Source organism: Schistocerca serialis, chromosome 9 (assembly GCF_023864345.2).
Source record: "Schistocerca serialis cubense isolate TAMUIC-IGC-003099 chromosome 9, iqSchSeri2.2, whole genome shotgun sequence".
Classification (NCBI taxonomy): domain Eukaryota; kingdom Metazoa; phylum Arthropoda; class Insecta; order Orthoptera; family Acrididae; genus Schistocerca; species Schistocerca serialis.
In genome coordinates this window covers 102514067-102528273 of record NC_064646.1, presented here as the reverse complement: position 1 = coordinate 102528273, position 14207 = coordinate 102514067, and positions in this window count along the sequence as shown.

The window sequence follows — 14207 nt, the reverse complement described above, 5'->3', positions numbered from 1 at the left end:
GCCTTCTGCTGAACTATGTATTATCGATCTATTGTTTTCTACACGGTATGTTACGTCGTTTACTGGGCTATGCTGTGGCGTTTCTAAGTTTGATAACTGCAATAATCCGTGCTGCCTGTGTTGAGAACTAGTTGCGTTTGTCATTGAACCATTACGAGGCGTAAACAACTCCGCATTCTGCCCTCTCTGTTGTGTATGTCTTGTGTTTGCATGTACAGTTGCGTCTGTTACGGAACCTTTTCGTGGCGCTCGTAACTCCGCAAAATTCTGTGTCTGCTATTGGGGCATATTTAGAATGTGTACGATAGGTTCGACGTATTCGAAATGTTTCCCCTCTTCCTCACTGTCTACTTCTCTTTGAACATTAGCTAACTACCGGTTCATTGACTGTATTGACGCGTATTCTGTCCCTGAATATGCGGCAAACAAACGCGTTTCCTGTGCTCACTTCGCTTCTAATCTTTGCCATTTCCTACGTGGGCTGTCTATTTCTGGCTCAGAATGTGCCCTACCTGGAATTTCATATTCTGGAAATTGATGTTCTCATCCTTTCGATTTCCATTTTTCTGATCTGTCTCAATTTTATCCCAGTCTAACTGAGACTGCTGATTCTGCAGCTCCCCGACTGTCCTATTCTCTGATTCACCGTCTGTCCTATTTTCAGGTTCACCTTCTGTCCTATTCTCAATAAGCTCGTTTACTTGCTGTCTATCTGGTTGATTCTCCCCCATCTTGTCTACTTGCTGTCTCTCACGTAACCTTTTGGTTTGTGCTCTCGTTAACATGGAAATTCTTTCAACACACCACAACCCTATCTACAAAACTGTACGACGACTTACCAGTTGGTTGAACCAACAACAGCAACAACAACGTCGTGACTTCTCGGCTAATGTTCTGTCTGCTCTGCTACAGTCTCCAATCTCTACCTGTGCGCTTGCAAAGGGAGGAAAATGTTATTTCTTAATTCTAATTTATATGAAGCTGCGTCACACTGCGTCTCTGCGTCACTCTGCATCTGTGCCTATCACCTGAAAATTCTATGTCCTAACAGCTACACAAAAATAGTAAAAAAATGCAAAATTTTCCAACACAATAACACACGCCCTTTTCCCTACAATTCTGCTTTCTTCATTACCTGTATCTATTCTGATCCCAATCTTTGCAAATAGCTATTTAATACATGAAAAAAAGTTCTTCAAAGTGCTACTGCTGCGACCTGCCATACCTAACTATCCTGACACTTTCCTATCCTAGTAGCTTACCTATTTTACCTATCCTGGCAGTGTCGCCATTTTCTGAGGTGTGGGGTTGATCTGTTATTCTGCGCAACGGATTAATCTGAGATGTACCCTTTATCCTGTGGCTCCTGCAAGATGCAATTTCCACCCCCACACTACTACAGAAGTCAGACAGACGCTCCTAACATTCTAAAGACAAATGCCTGAAAAACTTTCGGCAATAAATATCTTCTGGAGTCGTCCGATGTAAGGAAATGACAGAAAAATTCACAAAATTTCTTACATAGCTAGTGGGATACTTGGATACAGGAATAGTGCTAGTTAGTGTAAGAAAAAGATGAAACTAACGAAAGTTATTATTTATTTTACAAAAATTCTGAGAAATCACAATGGCACTTTTAGTTATGAATTGAACAAGTTATATCCTGGTTCTTTTTGGAATGTGAAGTTACATCTCAAGGATAGGATTCGCTAATGAAATTTCTATACAAAGTTTAAGATGGTTGTTGACTTGGCAGAATGACTGAGAGGCGCACCTACTGAGCTTGAATAATTATCCTTTAGAATGTTGCTAGGTACGGTCAAGGCTGTCGCGTGTGAAATGCAGTGAAGTGTACTGTTGTGGAGTCAATATGGGTCTCGCAATAGCTGTAGCGCACAATACGGTAAGCTTCGATGACTGCTGTCTGCGCCGCTCGCTGCTGACAAATAAGATAACTCTCGTTCTATCTGGATTGACCTTCGCCATACAAACTCTCCCTATGCCTTGATGAAGTCAAGGATTCCTATTCGCCCCTAGTCTAACTATTGGAGTGGTATACCGGTCAGATAACCAGTCCACCGCGATGCCACTCAAAATTCGCTCGCAGGCGTTTAACTAGAACTTTTTCCATTCACACCGCACAATAAGGGTGTCGGCCAACACAGTGAACAATGCTTAATCGCAAGGACTCAATATAGAGTAACACTTCGATTCGCTCTTGACAGAGGTGCTCTCCCAGTGAGGTACCGAGGAGAGACTTGTTCCTCGCTCCAAGAGTGATAACGGAACGGCGCCTCTCCACGCCACCACGCCAGACGTGAAGGGGTATATCTTTCGGTCTCTTCCATTATTCCTTCAGCTGAAGGCGTCAGAAATATCGTCTGCCAATCAGCATTGCTCTTCTAAAACGGGAGAATGACGTTTTGTTTAAGACGACCAATCCAGAAACCTGTCGCATTGGCGTTTGGCGTTTGCTGTCACCCTGTGAAAATCTCTGAAACAGCGTGCTATGTGTAAAGAATGCGTAGGCTGGCCGCTCCCACACAATGTAGCGGAATCTGCTTTTAAGCTGAACACGGGGTCGTTCCTCCCTTTCACTCGGGCCCACGCTGTCCGCTACACGGGCGGTCACCGGCCGACATAGGCTGGGTCGTGCTCTGAAGGGACCAGCGTCCCGTTGTGTGGTTTCTCTCCTGAACTAAAAGCTTCTGTGACTGTCGTGTCTGGAATGTATGTGTGTACGCCAGCCTCGAGTATTTCAACGACGGTGCGCTTACTTGTTACTTGCATATCGTTTACATGAATTCATACAACATACGAGGTCGGGAAATCAGAGATGGCAGATGGTGAAATAAACCGACATTCAAAAGGACACGTTATTTTAAAAATTATGTGGGTGTCGAAAATTCGGCAAATAAGCGACAAATGATTGGAGAATGTGTGGAAAAATATCGGAGTCATTACTGCCTCACTGGTGGTCACAAGAGAAATTTAAAGTAGCAAGAGGTCTTGAAGGGAAAAAAGACGAAACCGGGGCGAAAGAATTTTTAGTGAATTCTTTGATGGTCATAATGAAATTTCAATGTTGGTCTGATACAATAATGTGTACCATAAATATGGAGGAGAAAGGAAGGGATAATGAAAATATGTTTTGAGGGAACTGTGTTCAGAGAGTGTTGAAATTAAAAATGTGCAGCCTACAAATGAAATGTTCGATACTGATGAAGGTGTTTCTCGTATCAAAAAGTGGTGTGACAGCTGCAGTCATAAATTTTATCAGTACATGTATGATTCCGCTGCTGAACGAGGAAAGAGGGCTCGAATTTGAACAGGTAAAAAACACAGTACAAGTGTGAATATAAGTGTAATTTCATGTACAATATGTAAGATATTTGGGAGAATATTTCTGTTTTGTGTGAAGGATAAATTTGGTGAATGTAATATTTATGTAATAAAGCATGGACGCACAGCTTAGTGCAAAGAGAGTGCCGATATTGACCGCACAGAACTTGGTGCGAGGAGGTCGGTAGAATCTAATTAATCTCTTAATTTATGGAAGACTGAAATATAAATCGTTCTGTGTGTAAGATTGGGGCGGGGGGGCGGGGGGGGGGGGGGTGAATTTCAAGGGGTTATTTAAATGTGTTATTTGTAGTATTTTGGATAGGTTTCTCGTGTAATATGTGCAGTTTATTTTAATTATTGTTTTCACAAAATCTGGTGCGGGGTGGTCATCAAACCTCACTAAAATTTTAATTGCTTGTGGGAGTAAGACATGAAGTTACGTGCAAAGTATGAACTAAGTTTTCGAGGGTATATTACGTGGGTTAACTCTATGATGTATGTTATTTTGGAAGGGTTCTGAGTAGATTTGCATGTAAAAGTTTGGGGACAATTTCGTAATACAGCATGTATTAGAGAATAATTCTAGGGACAAGAGTTTTATTATGGAAATAAGATATTAATGAATTATGATTCAGTTATGCGCTGAGTTAAAATGAGAGCTAAATGGCCAATTTCTGTACAGTCTAGTATTAGTTTTGAAGTTTATAATTAGACTCGGTAAATTTGTAGTAAAATGATAAAATGTCGGTTGGTTTATGGTGTCGAACAAATTTCACAGCACAAAAGACGTATTTTCTTGTGGGGACACAGGCAGAGTGTTTGAAATGTCGAGCTGAACAACTGTTTTGCCTATGCTGTGTATCATTTTTACAGGCTATCCCGTTTGTGAACGCATCGATTCCACTGAGAGGGGCTTCACTGCCTTATCTGTGGGGATTCGGGAAGTCATATGATTATTGGTAATTTCGTGTTCGACAACCATCGTCCTTCAGCACTGACGGTGGCTGTGGACTGACGCATGTTTCGGCGCAGTACATGGCCAAGGGCGTCATGAATTACGGCACAGGTGACTGGACTGTGCACGATATGAAATTCGACGCCAGAAAACTGATCGTTTGGTATGTTTCTGATAGCGAAGTGCTGCAGTGTGTTAAATGCAAAAGCTGCTATCAAAAGAGTGCTAAAGCACTAAAAATTTTTGAAAACAAGAAGCTAACTCGAGAGTTTATTTAAATTTATATAAATGATTTTACTTTGCTGTGGGGCCACATTCACGTAAAACTGTAAGAAAGATATAACCGCCATTTGCTGTACAACAGGTACCTGTTGTAAAGTCAGATGGCAGTTATATGTTTCAAAAAGTTAAATTTATGTGTTTATTTCGGCATTTAAATAATATGCCGTAATTTCATAAATTATATTCCATTTAGAAAATTTATCTCAGATGGTAGATATTGATCCATTCACCACCTCAAAAGTTATTTACATTATTGATCTGACACGCAAGTAGTATATTCAGTTTATTCTGTTATTCACATATTTATTGTACACTGAAGCTCCAGAGAAACCAATGAGACACACGTATTGAAATACAGAGATATGTAAACAGGCAGAATACGGCGCAGTGGTCGCCAACCCCTATGTAAGACAACATGTGTCTGGCGCAGTTGCTAGATCGGTTACTGCTCCTACAATGACAGATTATCGCGATTTAAGTGAGTTTGAACGTGGTGTTATAGTCGGCGCACGAGTGATGGGACACAGCATCTCCGAGGTAGCGATGAAGTGGGGATTTTCCTATACGACCATTTCACAAGTGTACAGTGAATATCAGGAATCCGCTAAAACATTAAATCTCCGACATCGCTGCGGTCGGAAGAAGATCCTGCAAGAACGGGGCCAACGACGACTGAAGAGAATCGATCAACGTGACACAAGTGCAACCCGTAAATTTCTGCAGATTCCAATATTGGGCCATCAACAGGTGTCAGCGTGCGAACCATTCAACGAAACATAATAGATATGGGCTTTTGGAGCCGAAGACCCACACGTGCACCCTTGATGACTGCACGAAACAAAGCTTTACGCCTCGCCTGGGCCCGTCAACAGCAGCATTCTACTGTTCATGATTGGAAAAATGTTGCCTGGTGGGACGAGTCTCGTTTCTAATTGTATCGAGTGGATGGACGTGTACGGGCGTGGAGACAACCTGATGAATCCATGGATCCTGCATGTCACCAGGGGACTGTTGAAGCTGGTGGAGGCTCTGTAACGGTGTGGGGCGTGTGCAGTTGTAGTGATTTGGGACGCCTGATACGTCTAGATACGACTCTGACAGGTGACACTTGTGTAAGCATCCCGTCTGATCACCTACATCCATTCATGTTCATTGTGCATTTCGACGGACTTGGTCAATTCCAGCAGCACAATGTGACATCCCAAACTCCAGAACTGCTATGGAGTGGCTCCAGTTTAAACACTTCTGCTGGCTACCAGACTCCCCAAGCACGAACATTATTGAGCATATTTGGGTTGTCTTGCAACGTGCTGTGCGGAAGAGATCTCCACCCACTCGTACTCTTACGAGCTAACGGACAGCCTGCAGGATTCATGGTGTCATTAACCTCCAGCAGTACTTCAGCATTAGTCGAGTCCATGGCACGTCGTGTTGCGTGCTGGAGAGGGGCCCTACACGATATTAGGAAGGTGTACTAGTTTCATTGGCTCATCAGTGTACGTATAATGTAAGTACGAAAAATTTGGTGCGAGTTAATGTGTCAAGGAAATTCTGGTCTTACGTAAAATCGGTAAACGGGTCGAAGGCTTCCATCCAGTCACTCACTGATCAACTATTCAGTCTGGCCTGGCAACGGAAGACAGCAAAACGAAAGTTGAAATTTTAAATTTAGCATTTGAGAAATGTTTCACGCAGGAGGATCGTACAAACATACCGCCGTTTGAGTCTCGTACAGATTCCCGTATGGAGGACATAGTGATAGACATCCCTGGGGTTGTGAAGCAGCTGAATGGGTTGAAAATAAATAAATCGCCAGGTCCTGATGGGATTCCAATTCGGTTTTACAGAGAGTAGTCTACTGCATTGGCTCCTTACTTAGCTTGCGTTTATCGCAAATCTCTTTCCCAACGTAAAGTCCCGAGGGACTGGAAAGAAGCGCAGGTGTCGCCTGTATATAAGAAGGGTAGAAGGACGGATCCTCAAAATTACAGACCAATATCCTTAACATCGGTTTGTGGCAGGATTCTCGAACATATTCCCACTTCGAATATAATGAATTTCCTTGAGACAGAGAAGTTGCTGTCCATGCATCAGCACGGCTTTAGAAAGCATCGCTCCCGCGAAACGCAACTTGCCCTTTTTTCACATGATATCTTGTGAACCATGGATGAAGGGTATCAGACGGATGCCATATTCCTTGACTTCCGGAAAGCGTTTGACTCGGTGCCCCACTGCAGACTCCTAACTAAGTTACGAGCATATGGGATTGGTTCCCAAATATGTGAGTGGCTCGAAGACTTCTTAAGTAATAGAACCCAGTAGGTTGTCCTCGATGGTGAGTGTTCATCGGAGGTGGGGGTATCATCTGGAGTGCCCCAGGGAAGTGCGGTAGGACCGCTGTTGTTTTCTATCTACATAAATGATCTTTTGGATAGTCCGCCCCAGTAGCTGAGTGGTCAGCGTGACGGATTGCCGTCCTCTGGGCCCGGGTTCGATTCCCGGCTGGGTCGGAGATTTTCTCCGCTCAGGGACTGGGTGTTGTGTTGTGTTCATCATCATTTCATCCCCATCCGGCGTGCAGGTCGCCCAATGTGGCGCCGAATGTAATAAGACCTGCGATATGGCGGCCGGACCTGCCCCGCGAGGGGCCTCCCGGCCACTGACGCCGAACGCTCATCATCATCATCATCTTTTGGATAGGGTGAATAGCAATGTGCGGCTATTTGCTGATGATGTTGTGGTGTACGGGAAGGTGTCGTCATTGAGTGACTGTAGGAGGATACAAGATGACTTGGATAGGATTTGTGATTGGTGTAAAGAATGGCACCTAACTCTGAATATAGATAAATGTAAATTAATACTGATGAATAGGAAAAAGAATCCCGTAATGTTTGAATACTCCATTAGTAGTGCAGCGATTGACACAGTCACGTTGATTAAATATTTGGGCGTAACATTGCAGAGCGATATGAAGTGGGACAAGCATGTAATGGCAGCTGTGGGGAAGGCGGATAGTCGTCTTCGGTTCATTGATAGAATTTTGGGAAGATGTGGTTCATCTGTAAAGGAGACCGCTTATAAAACACTAATACGACCTATCATTTCGGATTGAGGGAGGACATAGAAGCAATTCAGAGGCGGGCTGCTAGATTTGTTACCGATAGGATTGATCATCACGCGAGTGTTACGGAAATGCTTCAGGAACTCGGGTGGGAGTCTCTGGAGGAAGGAAGTAGCTCTTTCCGTGAATCGCTACTGAGGAAATTTAGAGAACCAGCATTTGAGGCTGACTGCAGTACAGTTTTACTGCCGCCAACTTATATTTCGCGGAGAGACCACAAAGAGAGATTAGGGCTCGTACCGAGGCATATAGGCAGTCATTTTTCCCTCGTTTTGTTTGGGAGTGGAACAGGGAGAGAAGATGCTAGTTGTGGTATGAGGTACCCTCCGCCATGCGCCGTATGGTGGATTACGGAGTATGTATGTAAATGTAGATGTAGCTAATGCATCAAATTAAGTGGAGGTATGTAACTTTACACGTATTTAGGCGAGCTAATTGGCCACCTAGAACTGGTACGTGATAATGTGAATTTATGACGGTGTGCGGCCGCAGGGCCGTGAGCAGGACGTGGCCTGGCGGACCGGCAAGCACGCGCGTTAGCAAACAGCCAGACGTGTGGAAAACCCCATATGCGGAATTTGGGCGACGCGTCGCAATGGCGGGCCTTGAGATAAGCTGACAGACAGCTTAGTACGACTCTCTGAGAGACTATAATAATTTACAATCAAATATTAATGCAGATCTACGTACAACGGTCAGAAAAATGAGGCAAATCCGATGTCACAACAATATTTCCGTATATTTAAAACAACACAAATTAATATTTCCCAACAAATAAACATTTAATCAATGAACCTCTGAATTAAGAACATTTAATCACTTGAAGCGATTTTAACAAACGGTAATTAGATGATAGCATTGCACTATACCTATTATTTCTGAACGCTATGTGTCTGTATCTATTTTATTTATTGATCTATGCCGTCTTTTATATATTTTTCATTATGCAAACTTTTGTCAGAACATCATATCTGCCACAATTGCAGAGCAACTGAATAGAGCATGAACATTTGACATTTTTTCATACTCGAGTATTTATTTAAAGAACAGTTTTCTATTTTGCCAGTAACTTTATTGACATGTTGATTGTAGGTGCTATGAAGAAACTGTGCTAATTTAAAAGTGGTGAGCCACATGTGTTAGCGGACACCACACTTGATCAAAGAACAAAAAGACGCTTCTGTCAAGTAGGTCTAAATAATTGTTTAAGCAATGTATAATGACAGTTTGTTTTCATTTATTGAGAGTGGATTTGAGCAAGATTACTGGCTTAGTTATTTATGGACAAAACTTTATTTACATTTATTGTAAATTATCTAAATGTGACAGAATGTTTATAAAATATCTTTATTTAAATGTTGTTGTAAAATATCAGTTCAGTTCAGAAGGTGGTAAAGGTGAGTCAAATCATGTCTGTAGCATGGATATAGCCTTTAGCCAATGGAAAAGCAGACAGTAGTGGATCACTGTGGGAGTCAAGTGGAGACTGGGACCTTTCGAGTGAAGACCTCAAGGGAGCACGTCTGGACACTTTTACACGAGTCCTGGAGGAAGGTAGACCTATCTGCAGTAACATGCATGATTTGGTCTTATAACTGATTGATTATGGTTGGTGAACGGCCGTTGCCATACTTTAACTTCTGAAGAATAGACATAGTGTGAGTTACTATTCTTCATACCGTGTGTGTTAATCTGTGAACCATCATGTTGAACTCTGAACTACTTTTAGATGGTGAATGTTTAATGTATCGCGGTCACGAAATGGACTTGGTTTTTGCGAGTCTTTGATGACTATTTAGTTCGGGGATTTTGCTAATGTTCTTGTAACTCTCTCAATCTATCTTTACTGTAACTGATAAATATATTTTCAGTCTGTATCTTAATTGAATATCGCAGGACCACTTTCTGTTTACTTTAGATGTCATTTCTTGAATGGACAGTATTCAACATAATTTCCTGTCGTGTACATCAATTACAGACGTTACAATATTCTTTATTATTATTATTATTACTATCGTTAATTCCCAAGTTAGGAGAGCGTTAAAACACAATCAATTTTCATGGCACTTTTTTTGTCTCTTTCTTTTCTCTTCCCAAAAACCCCTCATATTTTCACTGTGTTTCTTCTTCCTCTCTTCGGTCCACTTCTTTCCTGGTTTCTTCTCCATTGGTGTTTCCTGGAATTTCTGTTTCCTGATTTTTTCTCTGTATTTTTCTCTGTTTGTTGTTTCTTCTGCAGAGATATTTGGTTTCTTGAGGTCTTCCATGGTTTCCTTTGTCTAGTTAGTTTTCATCGTGTAACTCATCACTATGTTAAAAATCTTCTTGATCAGCCTATTTTCGTTCATCCTATAATGTGCCCATAGAATTTAGCCCTTCTTTTTCTGATGTTGTCTGTAATTGTCTCTGTCTGTTTTTATAGTTCTTTTGTCGGTCTTTTTACCCAGATCCCTTGTCTCTGAACTGGCTCTTAGGTCTTTCTCAGAATTTTCCTCTCTTGCTTTTCCAATACCTTGATTTTCGTTCTTCCCCTGATTACTGTCGTTTCTGAGGGATGCAAGGCTTCTGATAAGACTACTATTTTGTAATGTCTTAATTTGGCATTAACGGAAATAGTTATTTTGTTGTAGTGGTTCCATATAAGTCCGTAGGCTTTTTGTAGCTTTGCAACTCTTCCTTCATTGACTGTCGAGTTTAGTCCTGTTTTCAGCATAATCTCTCCCACGTATTTGAAACTTTCTACTTGTACTATCTTTCCATACTTTGTTACCAATGGGTTTCTGTCTATTGATTTTGTGTCCATGTACTGGGATTTTTCATACGAAATTTGTAGTGCTGTCCTGCCTGCGATTTCATGTAGTGTCTCTAGGGCTTCTTTGACTTCTTTTCTTGGTTCAAATGTCTCTAAACACTACGGGACTTAATATCTGAGCTCATCAGTCCCCTAGCCTTAGAGCTACTTAAACCAGACTAACCTAAGGACATCACACACATCCATGCCCGAGGCAGGATTAGAACCTGCGACAGTAGCAGCAGCGCGGTTCCGGACTGAAGCACCTAGAACCTCTCGGCCATGGCTACATCGTCGGCAACTCCAGACATTTTATGTTGATGGTTCTCTTTTTGTGTCTCTCCATCTTTACGTGATTGACTCCTTTGTCCCATGTCCTGATTATTTTCTCTGAAACTGCGTTAAATAAAATGGGTGACAGGCCATCTCCCTGTCTCACTACTGTCTTGATTTCGAACGGTTCCGTGATCTCTCCCACGAACTTCACTTTAGATTTTGTGTTTGTTAATGTTTCCTGGATTAGTTTTCTGGTCTTGTTGTCTGCCTTCATTTCTTCCAGTGTACTGAAAAGCGTTTCTCTGTCTATATAATCGTAGGCCTTCTTGAAATCATGGATGTTATTGTGGTGTTTCTCAACTATCTCGTTGTTAATATTGTTCTCAGACACCAGATCTGTTCACTGCACGATCTTCCCTTCCTGAACCCTGCTTGATACTCACCGATAGCCGGCCGCGATGGCCGAGCGGTTCTAGGCGCTTGAGTCCGGAACTGTGCAACTGCTACGGTCGCAGGTTCGAATCCTGCCTCGGGCAGGATTTGTGTGATGTCCTTAGGTTAGTTAGGTTTAAGTAGTTCTAAGTTCTAGGGGACTGATGACCTCAGATGTTAAGTCCCATAGTGCTCAGAGCCATTTTTTTCTTTAACTCAACGATATGTGGATCTATCTGAGGTTCTACGCGATTTAAGAGAGCCTTAGATAGAATTTTGTATGTCACAGGCAGTAACGAAATTCCTCTACAGTTATTAGGGTCTGTTTTGTCTCCTTTGTATATTAGGGCTGACTTCCATTCTTCTGGCACCTTTTCTGTTTCCAAGATGTTTTTGATTATTCTGTATATTTTGGGTGTAATGTTTTCATGGTCTAATTTCCATATTTCTGCAATCAGTCTATTTTCTCCAGCTGCTGTTATTTTTCAATTTTATCATTTTCACTATTTCTTCATGTGTTGGGGGTTCGGAGTCCCGGTTAGGTTCTTGTTTTGGAAACTGTAATCTCTGTTTTGGTTCATCGCAGTTGAGTAATGTGCCAAAGTATCGAGTTAATATTTCACAGGTTTTTTCTTCGGGTTTGTCTTTTGAAGCATAAGCTTGGAGGTTGATATCCTGTCATATTTTCTCGGAATATTCTGTAAAAATTCCGCGTGTTGTTCCTGGTGAAGTCCTCTTCTATCTCCTTTAACCTGCTGTTTTCGTAACCTCTTTTTTCTCTGCGGATTATTTTTGAAGTGTTTTTCTGTATGCTATTGAATTCTTCCCATTTTTCTTGTGTTCTATGACTGTTAAATTTTTTCCAGGCTTGTATTCTGTCTTCTATGGCTCTGTCGCATGTCATGTTCCACCATCGACGTTTCCTTTTTCTCGGTGGTTGCCTCAATTTGATCAGTTCTCTCATTTTTCTGACAGTTCTGTCCAGATGTTGCTGTTGATTTTCGTAATTTCTTCTATTATTTCTTTCTTGTTTGGTTACAGGTACTCTGGATCTCTTCTGAAAGATCTGTTGGTTCTTTTGATTTGTATGTTGGGAGTAAATTTTGCTTTGATTTGGAGAAGACAATGATCAGACTCAAACACTCCTTTCCTAGTTATTACGTTCATTATTTCTCCAGAGTTTTTAATGGACATTGCTACGTGGTCTATCTGAAATTCTCCTAGAGCATTGTTGAGGGATTTCACAGTTACTAGTTTTCTGTGTGGTTTCTGGAATTGTGTTGACATGATTTTCAGCTCAAAATTCCTGCTGAAATTTATCAAGTTCTCTCCATTTTTGTTTGTTATCTTGTGGGTCGTGTGTTTCCCTGTCGTGTCTCGGAATTTTCTTTCCTTGCCTAACTGGGCAGTGAAATCAAATGGTTCAAATGCCTCTGAGCACTATGGGACTTAACATCTGTGGTCATCAGTCCCCTAGAACTTAGAACTGCTTAAACCTAACTTACCTAAGGACATCACACACATCCATGCCCGAGGCAGGATTCGAACCTGCGACCGCAGTGAAATCCCCTAGTAACACTTTTACGTGATTCTTGGAGATTTTGCTGGTACTTTCTTCCAGATCTTCCCAGAATTCCTCTATCAACTCTGGGTTCTTCTTGTTATAATTGTTTATGGGGGCGTTGCACTAATTAGTGTATAGGCTTTGTTTCCAAATCGTATCGTGAGTGTCGATTTTTTTTTTTATTTTGAGGAGAAATCTATTACTGAGTCCAGTATCGATTTATGTACTACAAATCCCATTCCGAAGAGCTTGAATGGTTATGGCTGGTTTCCCCTTACATATTCTGTAATTTTCCGAATCAAAGTGGTTCTCATCTGCGAATCGTGTTTCCTGTATTGCCATAATTTTGATGTTGAATTTATCCATGGTGTTTGTTAATTGTTTCAATTTACCTGGCTTCGGTAGTGTGTTTGAGTTGAGTGTTCCCACGTGAAATATTCTCTTTGTTTTGAGGCTTTTTGAGAAGCTCCGATTCTTGTCTTCAAGACATGCCTGATCCCCTGGAATCCGATGATCGGGTCTATTACCCTGCCTTACTGACTGGGGCCCAGGGTAGTGGATTGTTTCCCATTGTTCTGTCGTGATTATTTGTTTGTGTTGAGGTTTTGGTGGTGAAATCACGAAGGATCTCACGTAATTTCGACTGGAGTTTTGGGTTCCAGAAGATTCAGTCACAGCAGAGCTCACAGAGCCAACAGATGCTGTCCAGAGTACCGGTGGCTACCACACAGACGTGTCTGGATTTTGGAGCTTCAACTATAACCTCACAGGATGCTACCATCCGGAGTCAGATGGACGCAGGTTTTTTTTCAAGGCATTACTCCTCCCCCCCCCCCCCCCCCACCCTCCTTCCTCATCACTTGCGAGATGGCGCTCCGGGCTTGGGACCGGCAGTGGCGGAGTTATTCCTTTTTATTAAATTCATTTGCATTTTATTTTATATTTCTGTGTATTTTATTAATTCGTAATTCTAGGCAATGCATGGACTGTTTGACTGTAGAATCACATCTCCAGGTTATTATTTGCAGGGAATTAGCTGCGTGGAAAGAAAGCAGATGTGGACGGATCGATCCTATGACTACAGCAAGCTATTCTTCTAAACAGAGCCGTACATATGTGACTACGAAGGCTTTCCCGGCGTAATAATTGATAATATTCTTCTTGGGTATGCAGCCGGATCAAAACGTCTTCATGACACAATATTTCCGCGGTCCAACTGGCCGCCATCTTCAGGTGAGAGTGCTGGTGCACGATCTCGCCGGAACTGACTTCCCAGTGCAAGCGGCGTCCCCTGCTGCTGCTCTCATCTATTACTTTCCCCTCTTTGGGGAAGTGTGAGGGGGATTTTGTAGCCTTTCGGCTTTTACTCCCCTGTGAGCGTGTGTGTGTAATTTTTCTATAGTTAGATAATGTGATGATTGTTGTGAGTGTGTCTGGTACT